We start from the raw sequence: 15651 nt of genomic DNA, 5'->3' as shown, positions 1-15651 counted from the left end.
CCCAACCGTGACATTAAAATAGAGAAATTGAGAAATAAAAATCAGGCATTAAGAAATGCTTCGACTAAAAGGGGGACTGACAAAACTGTATTGTTTGCTATAATTTACGGTGTTTACAAGAACAGGAGGAAAGCAAGGCTACAAGATGGAGTCAAGGGCTAGAATGCACAAACAGGACACAAAGACATCACAAGATAAGGGGGTCGTCAGACCCCTGAGACCAGGAAAAATGATTTCAAAGTCCGGAAAATGACCAAAGGACTAAAAAGAGCATGCGCAAGGAGGTAAGGTGAAAAGTTCAACCTGAGAGGAAGACTATTTACTTCATCCCAAAGGCCCCCAGAAGACCACTGGAGCAACCTAAAAGGAACAATGTGCAGTTGAAAAGAGGCATGAAACTAATTTCAATATGATGCGGGAGAGGCAATGAATATGTATTAGGCGAATTTTGTATTCCTAGTTTGTAGAGAATAAAAGGAGAGGCACAGGTTGCCTAAGGTGTGCATGGTTTCAGAGAAGCTATCCCTCATGCACCTCAGTGCTGAATAAATACATACCTACTCTTATAACTTATTTTGTGAGTTATAGAGTGTTTTTCCACGCTTCAACATTTGGTGAGCCCCGACGTGATGGCAATAACTAAGCCATGATAAAAGAAAGGAGATGGAGAAGCAGACAGGGACAGCCAAGAGCTGTGGGGGGAAATACAGCCAGGGCTGCAAAAGAAAAGTGGTCAGAGTTGTGAGAGAAAAACCACCTGGAGAGCTGGGTAAGGAATGTAGCCAGAGAGCTGCCAACAGTCAAGGAGTTGTGATCATTCAGATGAGGACATAAAAAGGGTGAGCCACTGCTCGGGACATGGGTGGTCAAATTTCAGCAGAGGACAAAGCTATAGTGAATATTTGGACTCTGATCTTAATTAAAAGTGGGGTTGAGCATGATGAAGAGACTCTAGAGGTTTTACTACTGTTTTGCAGGAGCCAAGGTGTAGAAATCACAACAGATGCTGCCATAAGTGTTAAAATCTGGGAACAAGTCAGCCAATTGATTTTTGATTCTGCCTCTAGAGGCAACAAAATTGCTATAAGTGTTTTAACTACCTAGAGGATATTGATGGACACATTAAAATTAATAAAAGCCAAGAGAAACGTAAAAGCAACTGAAAAGACACCAGAGCCACCTGCTCAAGATGGCAGAGTTCATGCGCCGCGGGTACAGCCTGCCGAAACATCCCGAGATGGAGCACGAGGGGCAGCCAGAGGGAGAAGAGACACCCACTGGGAATGTGGGAGGAGCAGATAGAGGGGGAGCAGCCGTTATTTGAGTCCCCAGCCCCGAAGTGCCGGCGTGTCACACTACCAGCGCAGGACCCCCCATCACCCGCGCCGGGTGCATCTGTGCCGCCCGCGCAGCGACTGCTGAGCCACTGCCGCCAATATCAGCTGCCCCTGCATCGTGTGCATCTTGGCTCTGGCCAAGCCTTGGTCTTGGCTGGCAGGGGAAGTATGCCATAAATCTCAGGTGTTTCTGTCCTAGAAATGAAATCAAGTCACTTTGATTTGAGAATTTGGTCTTAAAAAAGCAGAACCCCCTTTTTCGAGGTAAACTTGGAAGCCTTGTCTGGAAAAGGCTCTCCAAGTCCAGCTATGACAGACCCTGGGTGAAGGTAAAGCTCTTAAGCAATCATAAGTATTTTTGTTCAGTAGTGCTTATTGTTTCATCAGCTGTATTATTTTATTGTTTATAATGAGGAAGGTGCATGTTGTGCTAAACACCCTTCTGAATTTAATAGGCTAAATTATGTTCATGTTATAGTTATTAAAGCTGAAAACAGAAGTGGGTACTGATAACCTGAACACATGTAAATGGTGCTATACAGTGGAATGGGAATCAAAGTCTGGAGAAATTATCAGCCTTGTTGCTCAGTGCTGTGCTCTCTCTGCATTTTATGTTTGTGTTTAAAAGCATAGATGAAAACATAAAAAGTCAAATTCAGGATGCTTACAAATATGCATTTTGTTTGACTAATGCTCATCAGGTCAAGGCCTGCATGAGCATGGAAGCCTTTAAAATGATTCTGTCTGACCTATCGTTCACTGATGTTCATTATTAACTTGTTCATATTCACAGTGATCCTTTAAAAAACTATAGTACCCCAACCTAACAGCCGGCATTCATCCTGGGTATAAACTTAAGGCTTCTTAAAGGATTATTCAAAGATACCATAATCCATCAGTGAGGCTGACTAACAAATTTTCACTCCAAAGTCACAATGTCAGATAAGTTGCCTGACAAAGTTACAGTGAAAAGCTCCTCAAACTCAGTTAGAGGAGGTTCTCTGAAAACCATTAAACTACAGTAATTCTGGATAAGTTTGAACATATACCAATAGTCATCATGTATCAGATGTGCAGCCAAAGAGCATCTATTAAGTGCATCTGCAAAAGTAATTGAAAAAGTAAGAAAATTGTCACTAAGTTTAAATTTATTCTAGTAACTGCCCTAATGTTTCTTAACATATAACTCCCTTTTTTGGTGAGAACTACAAATTTTATTGGGAAAAACAGGGCATCAAAGAATTAAGCAGTGAAATATTATGCCTTACCACTGTAGATCTGATCTTTTACCTGAACTGAATTCAGTTCAGCTCGATTTATGTACCACAGATGAGTGCTAGAGAGAGCTAAACAATATCATAATGCATGCTTAAAAGAAACCAGACTTTACTAAACCAACAATTATGGAATTGTTTATATTAAAAATGGAATAGCATGAGAACATCTAGTGCTTTCTTGCATGAGCTGCTGGAAAGAATACAAGAAAATATAATTACAGTATTAACTAAAAGACAGAACAAGCTGTTTTTGAGCATACCCATGGCACTTAAAAGTGCATGTATTTAAAAACAAAAAGGGGGAATAATGTATGTGGTAAGACCCTGCAGAGTAGGGTGGTCAAAGCCCTGTGTACTTTAAGCTATCTAACAATATTGCAGAACTCGCAAAACCCTGTAATCTTAAATAATCCCTTATCATTACAGTCCTCTAGTGACATCCAGTTACCTAAACCTAAGGTATTGGTACAGGACCTCATTACTGACAAATGGGAAGGCCCTTGGGACCTCATCACTTGGGGGTGCAGGTATGCTTGTGTTTCCGCAGAAGTCGGTATTCGATGAGTACCTGCGTGGTGTGTGCGACCTGCTCTGTGCTCTACTCTGGACAGCAATGGCTCCACAGAAGACGCTGTAGAACAGTGACCAGAACAACCCTCCGTGTGGCCATTACAGGCTCAGGGACAATCTTAAAGGATTTTTCCAGTCTGGCTTTCTCAGGCTCAGCTAGGATTTTTCCCAAGCTAGAGGCCTTTCTCTACTGTAAATATAAGAGAAAAAATTATAACAAAAGATCCATGTTGGATCCATGAGAAAGCCGGGGACAAGAGGTGTCTCCTTCTCTGACCAATGAACTGTCTGTATTCTGCTTTGCACAAAGTGTCTTATTTAAAGCAATGGCTTCCTTCAATAAATTGCTCTTTCTTGTTCTTTCCTGCACCATGCAAGAGGGAGTCATGTTACTGTGTCCTTTGGCCACTCCGTAACCCCAAAACAGTAACACTCTTCACCAGCTGGATGGAAATCTGAGACCTTTGGAATGACAACTCACCTGTGACTTCACCTGGACCTCAAGAGTTGGACACTTTAAGGACATTACTAGCAAAGGGAAATGCTACCTCTGATAGTTTAAGTTTGTTTGTAACATTCAAGTTGTAAGTTGTAAGTTTTAGGCAATTAGTCTGTGGCATGCCATCCAGTAAAATTGTGGCTTTGATAGCTCCTAGACATGATTGCAAAAATTTTGATGGGTGTAGTGGTTTTGGTTTGCCAAGCTGAGATTTCCCAGCTGGTGCACCAATTTATGTGGTGGGTTTAGTGCTGGCCAAATTGCCAGTACACCCACTAGAATTATTTACTCATTCCCTGCTGTGAGACAGGATTAGGAGGCTCAAACAAAAGCAGGCTCAAACTTTGAAGGGCATAAAGAAAAACTTTATTAACAGAACTAAAAGAATAACAAGAATCAAAATAAAACCTTCAGAACACTTGTCCTCCCCCCACACCCTCTTTTCTTTCCCACTGGCAATGTACAGAAATGAATCAGTCAGTTTATCACCTCTAGAAGTCTTTCTTCAGTTCACTTAGGGAGAGGAGTTTCTCTTGTCATGCTATGGAGATTTCTCCACAAGAAAACAGTTCTCTCGTGGCTTCAATGTCACAGCAAAGCAGCCACCCAGGAGAATGGAAATCTGATCACTGAGTAAAAGTCCCTCCCCTCGACTTGCTGCTTTCCCCACAACTGTTTTCGAGGGCTCACTCTTTAGCTAATGGGGTACACTTTTAAGGACGAGCAATTCAGAAGAAAAGGTTCTCTTCATCTATCTCTGAGATCATCTTCATCTCTGGGAACATAGGTCTTCTTCTCCTTCCCTGGGGGCAGAGTTCATCACTCTTCTCTCTCTGTTCAAACTTCTCATGGGATCACAACTACTTCAACATCTGCATACTTTAGCATAAATGCCTTTGCTCAAATCTACAATTTGAATGCTTCAACCACCCTATGATTTTTTATGATTTATAGGGATATTCAATATATCATATTCTATCACCATAGCTTACAAGAGAATTTCAGTCCAAATTAGGGCATCTCCTCATCCCCTCCCATCTGGGATCTGACTCTTCCTTCTTGTCTGACCTTGATATATCCATGTTTTTTCTCTGTGTTCCTTCACTCTGTCCTTTTATTTCTCGAGAGAGAGGATGAAAGGTCTGAAGGTCTAATCTGTGCACTGAAAGAGTTAATATCTAACCCTGACAGCATCTGGTGCAGTGGCAGTGGAGTATTTCAGGCCGTGCTGGGGGCTGGGCCAGGATAGCAGGGGCCCAGTGAGAAATGGTGGTGGCTGCTCTGGCTGCATGGCTGTTTTCTGGCTTTTGCTGCATTCAATTCCAGCTGCGGGCTGATGGTCTTCCCTCCCCCTGCCTGCAAGCAGCTGGGGACCAGCCCAGCCCCTGCTGCGCTGCACCGGCTACGGTGGAGGGGGTGTGGCCTTGCCCATAGCTGCTTCCAAGGCCCAGAGATTTCTGGTGAGACTCAGCAGCGGCAGCATTCCAGCCAATCCACATGCCCATCTTGCTGTGCTGGGGGGAGGGGGAAGCAGCCAGGATTTCAGTGGCCGATGGCCTCCCCTCCCCCTGCCTGGTGGTTTCTGGCAAAACTCAGCAGTGGCAGCATTTCAGCCGTTCCGCGGGCCCGCCTGGCTGCGCTGGGGGGTGTTATAGATTAAAACGTGATCAAGCCGAATTGAATACGATTAAAATAAGCGATATTTATTTTGCGACCGAAACACGGTCCTCGATAGCCACAACCGCAAAGGAACAGCGCTGAGCCCGGGGTCGTCATCGGGTGAACACACAATGATTCGAACTCTATCACTCCGAATCCCCAAATGTTCACGAAACAGCTTTGGTTAGTCCAGTTTTAAAACAGTTTTTCCTTGCCCAGAGCAGAGGTCTTTGTCTTCTCTTGTCGTTCAGCATATTCATGTAGTTTTCTTTCACCACGTCGGGCTGGACAAAACCATATCCTGGGAGATGATGAATTCTGATGAGGACATGTCCTGGCTTTCGGGAAGGCGGCATGGAGATGTATCCTGTCGATTTAAGTTTACGGGAAACCAGGCATTCAGATGTATTTTTTCCATGGTGTTGGTTATCTTTAATCAAGGGTGCTTATCGGGTCCTTGTAGCTTGGGTGCCACCCTAGACAGGGCCATCTCCACTGCAGCTAGGTCTATTAAGTTGTTAATTTGAGCTATCCTACTTTTGTTGGGTGTTACAATGATATAATCAAGCGATCTGTGTCTTTACAGTCTGTGGTTTAGTTTTAGCTTTTTTACTTTGCTCTTACAAATATACTATATAATTCTTACACGAATTACATTATATTCATCCATTACAAGGGAAACCTGTCCCGGCCAGCGCTGCAGCAGGTGCAGGGCCTGGCTCAGCCCAGCTCCACCAGGCTCACAGGCCACTCGTTACCTACTGAGAAACTGGAAGCAAAAGAGGGATTCCCAGGGTTTGTTTGTCTTTGTGTTCACAAAGGCGCATATAACTTTTTCATTGCTATAACAATGCGTAAATATTAAAAATCAGCCCCTGAATGGTTTTTCTTAGGTCTAAAGGAAGCTGCCAATGTCCTTACAGGGAATTATTTCCATAACTGGATCATTTCCTTCCTTAGCAAAATTAAATTAATACAAAACCACCACTGTAGATGATGTTACACTCCCTAAAGCATACCCCTGGGATGCCATCCCATGAAACAAAGAAATTCCTTCAAAAATAACCCCCCCTCCCCTACCAAAAACCCCGTTATCTCCTAGGATTTCTATTGGGTCTTAAAGTTACAAGTTAATTGGTTCTTTTCTCACTTAGAGTTTTATGATAATTGGTTAGTTTGTAAGTTGTAGTTTTTATTGGTTAAAAACTCAATCCTCTGGAAACCTATATAAAGTGTTTTGTTATCTGATATAATTAGATCGTTGCCAGCATTCCCTTCGAGGACAATAAAGTTATCCTTGGAACTTTGCAGCACGATCTCAAGCCTTTGTTCTTTGCTAGTGAGTAGCTGAGGGCTCTGCATCCAGGGTTCAGAAGTACCTGGACTCAGGGCTGCAGACCCTGGGGTTGGAAAACACCCAACTCTAAAAAAAAACAGCTACATTTTGGCGCCCTGACAGTTTCTTTGCACCCTAGCAAGACCCTGTGAACAGTTCTCCTATCTGCCTCCGCATCGCCAAGCCGTCTGGAGGTGTAAGTTCTTGTTTTATAAGAACTCACACCAAAAATCCAAGACTCGTCCAGCAACCCCAGACACCGGACTGGGATTGGATGTCGCTAGCAGCAGCCAGCAAAACTGACCTTCTCTGCTAAGATCTGGTGAGCACTTAGCTTTTTAATACGCGCATTTTTATAAGGTCAAAAGCAAGTTCTTTTTTTTCTTTTCTTTTTTTCTCGTTTTTTTGCTGGCTAGCCAAGAAGATCCATGGGTGGTTTGCTCACCAAACCCTCCCTAACCCCCATGGAAAAAGGCTTTTATTCCCAAATTATTATTCTTTTATCTGCTAACAATTTAACTTTTAAAAAAACTCCCTTTCTAAGTCTACCTTAAAATCCTTTCTTAAATTTATATTCCTTCATTTTCCTGATACTAATTCTCACTCCGTCGCGTCTGAAAAGTTTTGGCAGGCTGTGGGAACTCAAATTTACTTTTTACAAACAGCAAAAATTCGCAGCCACGCGATTCATTCCTTTATTTCAAGAGATAATAAGAGCAACACGCTCTGCGCCCCCCCAGCTATCTGTGTTTTTTCCCACCCCCGCTCTATCCCCCGACCCCGGTGGTCCCATTTCACGAGGTCCTTCCCCAACGCCATCGCGAAAAACCAAAGCCCCTCTCCCCCCGCAAACCCCGCTCCCCCCGCCAGCTCCAAGCCCCAAGCCGGCTTCTGCCCAAACTTTGTGCTTCACCGAACCGCCTGTTTCCCCCCTCCCCGCCCTTCTCCATTCCGCGCAGCAAAATGAAACATTATTTTCCCCCAAACCGACGGGTCCCCGGGCCCCCCTCCTTCCCACTCCGCGTGTGCAAACGACACCTCGCCTTGCCCCGCAGCCCTGCTCGGTCCCGCCGCGGAACAGATGCCCCTCCCCCCACGCGCACAGCCGGGGCCAGCCGCGGAGCCCGCGCTGCCGCCCGCCCCGGGGCCACAGCCGGCCGCACAGCAAAATCAAACCCCCAGTCCCCCCCCCACCGTGCATGGCCCCCCGGCTTCACATACCATGATAGCAGCCGTTTCCCCCTCCCCCTGCCTTTTTCCCGCGACAACCCCCCCGTGTCAGTACCAGTCTCACCCTCCCCCTACATCTCCTCAACCTGCATTTTACAACTCCCCTCATCCCCGCTGTTAATCCCCTCAGGGGCCCCCTGTGCTCCCTCACTCCCTACAGTTGCCACAGAAACCGCACTCCTCCAACATTCTAAGGGCTACCAACCCCCGTGTTCCCTGTCTACCCCCGCCCCCCGCTCCCCTTCCCTCTGCTCCTGCTTCCATTTCTAATGCACCACTGCCACCGTGTGGCGAAACCGTGTCATGCACTCAGCCAAACAATTCCAAACCCCGCTACCCTCCCCACCCCCCGCTCCCCCCTCCCAGCCGCTCGCTCCCCTGCCTGTCTCCGCGCCCCTCACCCACACCCTCCCCTCTCATTCTAAAAAACACCACAGACAACGTAGATATTCTACGTCTTCTGAGGACACTGATTCTTATAGTTCCGAATATGAACAAGACCCCTGGAACAATGTTAAGCTATTAGCCACACAAAATGGTGATTGGCAAATAGCTCAAAAAATTTCTGCTTTTCCTGTAACATACAAAGCAGGTCACAGAGGACATTGTACTAATAATGCTCATTGGGAAGCTTTTTATTAAAAAAAATTAACTGAATTATCAAAAATTGCAAAAAAAAATGGTAGAAATACCCAAATTTTTAAAAACTTTTTAGAAGCAATTTTTTCTGCACACGTTTTAGTACCACATGGTTTAAAAAACCTAGCACAATGCCTTTTGTCACCTGCTGAATATATGTTATTTCAAAGACATTGGAAAAAACACCTAAAAATATTATCTGATAATTATGCAAAAGATCCAAATCGTCCAAATTTTACAGTAGAACAATTAGCTGGAGAAGGCAATTTATCAAAGCCTTCTGACCAGGCAAATGCTTTGCCCAGTGACACATTGCAATACATAGCCAATGCAGCAAAAACATCCATACTTCTCACACCTGATGATTCCACCCCTACCATGCATTTTTCTAACATCAAACAAAAAATAGATGAAACCTTTATTAAATTTGTAGACAGACTAAAAGATGCTTTGGAAAAACAAATTGAGAGCGCAGAGGCGAGAAAAGAACTGCTATGCAAACTTGCTATGAGCAATGCAAATGAACAATGTAAAACTATTTTGAGGTCCTTGCCTCTTGACACAGAACCCACCATTGAACAAATGGTGGAAACCTGCACACGTTACATGTCCACTGAAAACACAGTAGCCCAAGCAGTGGCCAAGGGCATTGCTGAAGGAGTCACAGGAGCCTTTGCAGCAGTGACATGCAAAGAAAATGCCCGATGCTTCTACAGTGGGGAACTTGGACATTTTTTAAAAAATTGCCCAGAAAAGCCACAAATCCAACACCCCCCCAGCCATCATCCTAAGCCCCAAAAACAACAAAAGCACCCACAGAATCCAAAAAACGGACATTCAGCGCAGGAAATGGCCCTGTGCCAATATATCAAATCAAAAGCCATTCAAACCCCTGTCCCACCTATGAAAATCAGTCAAATTCCGAACACTTCAAAATGGTTCAGCACACACCCAGATATCGTTGGGAACCCAATGCCGACTGGTAAATTCCTTGCCTTACAACTTCACAAACAGTGATTTCTACTGTGTTCCTACAGGAAAACATGGGCCACCAGATGGCCCTTGGGACATTCTCATATTTGGTGATACTGTACACAGCTCAAAGCAAATTTTTGTTTTGCCAGAAATTCAGACTGTTCAACCTGGACAAGAAATCCTTGTTCAGCTTCCCTGCACAGACACACCCTTTTTCCTTTCACAGGGCACACCTATCGCACAAGCCTTCCTGCTTCCAAAACACTACAACGAACAAATCCCTCTTAACCCTACCGTGTTGTGGGTACAAATTATGGGATCCCAAAAGCCCATCCTGGAATGCAACATCCTCTGCAAAGGTGAGAGAATCCTCAGACCAGGAATGATCGACACTGGAGCAGATGTCACCATCATCACTCGCTCAGAATGGCCATCCAACTGGGACCTGCAACCAGTAGCTGGCATGATTTCTGGAATTGGTGGCGTCACTGTGACCATGCGAAGCACAAACAACGTTGTCATCGAAGGACCTGAAGGCAAGTTGGCAACTGTCCGCCTGTTCGTGGTCAGAGCCCCCATCACCCTGTGGGGCAGAGATGTTCCATCCCAATGGGGAGTTTTCCTTCAAGTCCAATGTCGGGATTTCCGATTGGGGCCACTGAAACGCGCGCCCTACCACCGACCCCACGGCTCACATGGAAAAGTGACAACCCCGTATGGGTCGAGCAGTGGTCCCTGTCAAAAGTCAAACTGCACCCACTGCATGCCCTGGTGGAAGAGTAACTCGCCAAAGGCCACATCACTGAAACCACAAGCCCCTGGAACACTCCTGTTTTCATCCTGCAAAAACATGGAACAAACAGATGGAGGCTTCTCCAAGACCTTTGCAAAATCAACTACGTCATTGAAGATATGGGACCCCTTCAGCCTGGCATGCCTTCTCCTTCAATGCTGCCTCGAAACTGGACGCTTGCTGTCATTGACATCAAAGACTGTTTTTTCAGCATTCCACTGCACCCAGAAGACGCCCCACGCTTTGCTTTCTCCGTTCCCTCTCTCAACAAAGAAGCTCCCCTCCAAAGATACTGCTGGCTTTTCCTTCCTCAAGGACTCAAAACCTCTCCCACCATATGCCAATGGTATGTTGCTCACGTTCTTTCCCCTCTCCGAAAAGCATTCCCAGATGCAATCCTGTATAACTACGTCGATGACATTCTCATTTGTGCCTCAGAAAAGACTTATTTAGACAAAGTAATAAAAGCAACCATCGAAACCATCGAAAAAGCCGGATTTGAAATCCGTGAAGATGAAGTACAGTACACCAGCCCATGGAACTATCTTGGACTTCAAATTCGAGAAAGAACTATCATACCTCAGCAGCTTCACATCAAAGTCAATCCAAAAACCCTAAGAGACCTACACAGTCTGTGCGGATCCATCTACTGGATACGCCCCCTCCTGGGAATCCCAACAAAACAACTCACCCCCCTTTTCAACCTCCTCCGCAGAAAACAAGACCTCGACTCACCGTGCACCATCACACCAGAAGCTCAACAAGTCATTGTCAATGTCCAAGAAGCCCTCTCCTCATGCCAAGCTCATCAGTTTGAACCTGACCTGCCTTTCTAATTTGCCGTCCTGGGAAAGGCCTCTCACTTTCATGGACTGATTTTCCAATGGGACCCCAAACTCACAAACCCTTTGTTAATCCTTGAATGGGTTTTTACAAGCAATCAACCTACAAAAACAATTACCACGTTTCCAGAAATTATGTCACTCCTTATAAAGAAAGCCAGAACTCGCCTCCGCTCTCTTCCAGGGTGTGAATTCACATGCATATACCTGCCACTTACCACTGGTAATCTAGAACATTTGCTTCAAACCAATGAAAGCCTCCAAATTGCTCTAGATAGCTATACTGGCCAAATTTAAATTCAATTACCACAACACAAGCTTTTTAATAAAGATGCAATTTTTCATTTAATTCCAAAATTAGTCCAAAGCAGAACCCCCCTCAAAGCTCTGACTGTCTTTACAGATGGCTCAGGCTCCTCTCACAAGTCAGTTATGACTTGGAAAGACCCCAAAACCCAAAATTGGGAATCAGATATTCAAACAGTGGAGGGATCTTCACAAATTGCAGAGCTAGCAGCCGTTGTTAGAGCCTTTGAAAAATTCAAAGATGAACTTTTTAATCTAGTCACAGACTCAGCCTATGTAGTCGGTATAGCTATGAGAGCAGAACATGCCTTTTTAAAAGATGTTTCCAATCCAAAACTGCACCAATTAATGTCTACACTGATATACTTAATTTCTCACAGAAAACAGCCTTACCACATTGTTCATGTAAGGTCACACACTGATCTCCCAGGTTTTATTACAGAAGGAAACAGACGAGCAGATGCTCTAGCAATGCCTATAGAAACTACAAATGCCCCTGACATCTTTGCTCAAGCAAAGCTGTCACATGCTTTTTTTCATCAAAATGTGCCCGCTCTTATGCGAATGTTTAAACTCACAAAAGACCAAGCAAAAGCCATTGTAGCAATGTGCCCAAGCTGTCAAACTTACCAAATACCCTCTATGGGTACAGGTGTCAATCCCAGAGGTCTGAACAGCTGCCAGCTGTGGCAAACTGACGTGACCCACTTCCCATCTTTTGGGAAGTCCAAATACGTGCATGTGTCATTTGACACGTTTTCTGGAGCAGTTTTTGCATCAGCACATGCAGGAGAAAAAGCCACTCATGCTATCAAACATTTTCTCCTAGCTTTTGCCACTCTGGGAGTTCCACAAAAAATTAAAACTGACAATGGTCCCGCTTACAAATCTCAAAATTTAAAAAAGTTTTTCAGTGAATGGGGGATTGAACACACCACTGGCATTGCTGCAAACCCTACAGGACAATCCATTATAGAAAGAACTCATCAAACCCTCAAAAGAGTTCTCAACCAGCAACAAAGAGACACAAAAATTTTATCTCCATTTGAAAGACTTTGCAAAGCTCTCTATGTTATCAATTTTATAAATTGCACAACTTCAGAACCTAACCCCCCAATTCTTTGTCATTTTTCAAACTCCACACAAGCCAAACTCACTGAAAAACCACCAGTGCTGGTAAAAGACCCAGAAACACACCAAATTTCTGGGCCCTTCCAATTAATCACCTGGGGAAGGGGATATGCTTGCGTATCCCTGCCATCTGGTCCAAGATGGTTCCCAGGAAAAAACATAAAACCATATTTGGGCACAACAAAACAAACTTTTTTAGGCACCAAAAAAATTCTCCTGAAGCAAACACAAAACCTCCTCAAGACCAAACCAGCTCTGCATGGAGACGCAGGCATCGCAGAGCACTCATATACCAAAGGAAAAATCGTCCTGTCACTCAACAGCAGACAAAACAGAAAACCAAGCAGCCTTTGGCTGCCTCAGTTAAGCCTTAAGCTGAAATTAAGTTTTTTGTAGTTTTAGTTTGAAAAATTATTAACCTTTGTAGAATTTTTTTTTGCTTTGTTTTACTATTACTTTTGTTAAAATGTTTAACCTTATACTCAATTTTTATGTTTAGTGTTAAGAAAAAGGGGAGAAAAGGGAAAGGACAAAATCCTCTCCCTCCTCTCTCCAAAATAACGAATTTTGCTTGTATTTCCTATCAGAAGCCTCATCCTTGTTCAAAGATGAAAATTATCCTCGTTGATGTTGTTTTCACTGCTGCCGGGATGTTCTTCAACATACCTCATGCCTTCGGCTGGATGAGACCACAACCCAGCCACAATATTTGGGTGACCTTAGCAAAAACATTGAAACAAGATAACTTGTGTTTATCCCTAGGCAGCCTTGACAATCCACTTTCCACATGTTTAGTGGGAATTCCATTCACAGCAGATGAATGGCCCGTTCAAAACTCAGAACTTCTCAGCACCACAGGTAAGAGACCCAACCCCGTGGACACTTGGGATGATTTGACAAAAAATTTTGCCAAATGCCCTCGAGGAACCCCAAGAATTAGATTTGCTGGGGTCCTCCAAAGCAACATACTGTGTCAAATTTTACTTTAAATGCCCAAGACAAAATGTACAGGAATTGGATTTGCACAAAAACACATACAGGAAAGACATATCACCCATCAATAAAGCATACAATTATCCAGATTGGTGTAATTACACTGCTCCCACAATTTCAGAGTCCTCACTTCATCCCAAGAAATTGCCCAAAGTAATGTTTCTCATCTGTGGTGATCGAGTTTGGGCCGGAATTCCCTCTCTTCTCCAGGGGGGACCTTGTAGCCTTGGCAAGCTTTCTACCCTCACCCCCAACACTACCTTATTAGACAATTGGAAAAAAGATAGCAATTCAAAACGTGGAAAAAGATCGTACAATGTATTTGACGAAAATTGTGACCCCAAAATGTATATTTGGAACAAACCAAAAAGAATTGCTGCCTCCCTGTTTTTACCATGGGTAGCAGCAGCAAAACACCTTGGTGACATTGACCATTTAGGGTGCTGGCTCAGCAAGCAGGCCAATGCTACATCTGCTGCTTTGAGTGACCTTTTGAAAGATGAAGAAACCATAAGACATGCAACCCTGCAAAATCGAGCAGCAATTGACTTTCTGTTGCTTTCTCACGGACATGGCTGCGAAGACTTTGAAGGAATGTGCTGCTTCAACCTGTCTTCCCGCTCCACATCCATTCAAGAAAACATCCAAAAGCTGAAAAACCTTGTGAAAGACCTCAAAACCGAAACCACTCCAGACTGGGTCAACAACCTTTTTAGCCAATGGGGACTGACTGGATGGGTTTTGTCCTTGGTCAAAGGAATCGTGTGGATTTTTATTGTTATTCTTGTTGTGTTAGTTATGTTTTCATGTTTAGTTCAATGTTTTAAGAAAACTGTTAAAAACGCTCTTTTTTGTAAATACAGAGAGAGGAATTGTAGATGATGTTACACTCCCTAAAGCATACCCCTGGGATGCCATCCCATGAAACAAAGAAATTCCTTCAAAAATAACCCCCCCTCCCCTACCAAAAACCCCGTTATCTCCTAGGATTTCTATTGGGTCTTAAAGTTACAAGTTAATTGGTTCTTTTCTCACTTAGAGTTTTAAGACAATTGGTTAGTTTGTAAGTTGTAGTTTTTATTGGTTAGAAACTCAATCCTCTGGAAACCTATATAAAGTGTTTTGTTATCTGATATAATTAGATCGTTGCCAGCATTCCCTTCGAGGACAATAAAGTTATCCTTGGAACTTTGCAGCACGATCTCAAGCCTTTGTTCTTTGCTAGTGAGTAGCTGAGGGCTCTGCATCCAGGGTTCAGAAGTACCTGGACTCAGGGCTGCAGACCCTGGGGTTGGAAAACACCCAACTCTAATAAAAACAGCTACACACCACAATACCCTTGGAGGAAAAATAGTCAAGCAATATTTGCTTTTGAATGGGAAAGTCCCACCCGTGGATGCAAAATTCAGTTAACCTGCACCGTCCTACCACAAGGATTTAAAAATAGTCCAACAATATTTGGAAATCAACTAGCAAAATGCAATGGAAGAAAGATAACAGTGGAGGTGTAGTTTTACAGTATGTGGATGACATTACACTGGCAGCAGAGACCCAAGAACAATGCTTACAAATGACCATAAGTGTGTTGAACTTTCTGGGACAGAATGATTACAGAGTAACTCAAAGAAAAGCTTGAATAAGAAAGGCAACTGTGAGCTATTCGGGCTTCAGGATCACTCAAGGGCAGAGAATTCTTTGCCTTGACAGAAAGGAAGAAATCTGCCAAACTCCAGAACCTTGGAACATCTGAGAATTATGAGGCTTTGTAGGAATGGCCAGGTGGTACTGGTTATGGACATTAAACATGGACTTTTAGTGAAGCCCCTCTATGAAGCTCTAAAAGAGACAAAAGAAGGAAAATTGGTGTGGACTCCCAAGTGCCAAACTGCCTTCTGAGAACTGAAAAGGGCATTAATGTTGGCATCTGCATTAGGGCTTCCTGATTTATCCAAACCCTTTGAACTGTTTGTACATGAAAGACAACATTTAGCCTCGAGGGTTCTGACACAGAAGTTGGGAACCTGGAGAAGACTTGTGGGCTATTTCTTCAAAACAGATGGACAA

This window comes from Erithacus rubecula (genome assembly GCF_903797595.1).
Source record: "Erithacus rubecula genome assembly, contig: scaffold_182_arrow_ctg1, whole genome shotgun sequence".
NCBI classification, from domain to species: Eukaryota; Metazoa; Chordata; class Aves; order Passeriformes; family Muscicapidae; genus Erithacus; species Erithacus rubecula.
This window is presented reverse-complemented; position numbering follows the sequence as displayed.